At 40.9% G+C, this 1379-nt stretch overlaps 1 pseudogene; it reads left to right on the top strand.

Moving 5' to 3' along the window:
- Positions 1–1272, top strand: part of LOC102498630 (CDK2-associated and cullin domain-containing protein 1 pseudogene) — a 3127-nt pseudogene extending 1855 nt beyond the window's left edge.
- Positions 1273–1379: the final 107 nt, after the last annotated feature.

The raw sequence follows: 1379 nt of genomic DNA, 5'->3' as shown, positions 1-1379 counted from the left end.
AAGAGCACATACTGGGGGCTTCAGGTCACTTAGTTGTTAGGCGCTGGATGTTGATATGATCGACTGTGGTTCAAGTACCAGACATAGCAGATTGAAATTCATGCCAGGCACATGAGTATGTGTGCCAAAAATCTTGAGAATAGAATAAAAGTGAAGAAATTAAAACATGACCATCACCTACAGAGGGTGATTTCTCACTGTCTGTGTCTGTATTTTTCTCTCTCTGGCAATCAAACAGATCAAACAAACATGCTCTGTAGGAAAAATCCCTCTCTAAGAAAAAATTCTGGACGAAATTGGATAGTGTCATAAATGAACTTTTAATACAGAATCCGGATGACTATATCCCTAGATCCTATGAATAGATATAGAGCTGTGTGTATGAGTGTGTAAGCCAGCAGCACTGGAACAGATGTGTAGTGATCTGATTTGAAAGATTAATCGCTTAGAGGGACCAGCAGATGGTGTAATGGTTATGTTGCTGAACTCCCATGTAGTCTGCTGTGGTTCAAGTCCCAGACTCAGTGGCTTGAACTCACACAGAGCACGTGTTTATGCCTGTGTTTATGCCTAGGGTATGCCCAAGATCCTGAAAAGAAACTGGAGGAGAAGGAATTGAGGTATGGCCATCCCACCTGGGGGTGATTCTTGCTGTCTCTCTGTCTCTATCTGTCTTTCCAGTTACAGCATGTGTCCTATAGCAAAAACCTCTCTTCAAGAAAAAAAAAAAATATCACTTAGCATCTCAAAAGAGTTGCAAGCCAGTCCTGCAGATCTCTATATTGAAAGAGTTAACATAGCTCTTAGACAATCCATGGGAGCATTACAACACATTGTGCCTCTTTTTCTATATATGGGAAAGCTTTACATTAAAACCAGCTTAACAAAGACTTAAAAGGTGGCTTTATAAAGCTTTTCATGGAACATGTTGAGAAAAGCACATTTACAGCAGAATGGCTTTACTTTTAGAAGCCCAGACAACACCATCTCAGGTCACATCTTCTACTACGGCAAATATCGTGAAGGCCTGTATACTCTCACACCAGAATCAGTTCAGATGGCTCCAACTCTATTTCCTAAATTTATCTTGGACATTTTCCCTCTGGAGTAGAACATGGACTTGTTGAATATGCTGCTTAAGATCAGAAATTTCAAAGAGAACTTATTCTGGATGATTTTACAGGAGGTGATAAGTCCCAGAAGAGAGCTAGGGGTGAGTTGGCTTGTAACAGTTAATCAGCATATGCAAGTTCCAGGGGGAACAGACAGTGAATGTACTAAATGTAATTTCCTTCTGAAAAAGAGGATGTACCAGAGCTGCAGAAAGTGTACTCAGAAGACCGTGGGGGCCTCAGACACTCAGGAACTCTCACAAAGAT

This window comes from Tupaia chinensis, unplaced genomic scaffold (assembly GCF_000334495.1).
Source record: "Tupaia chinensis unplaced genomic scaffold, TupChi_1.0 Scaffold145225_1, whole genome shotgun sequence".
NCBI lineage: Eukaryota > Metazoa > Chordata > Mammalia > Scandentia > Tupaiidae > Tupaia > Tupaia belangeri.
Note: the sequence above shows the minus strand (reverse complement) of the source record. Positions and strands in the feature narration are given on the sequence as shown.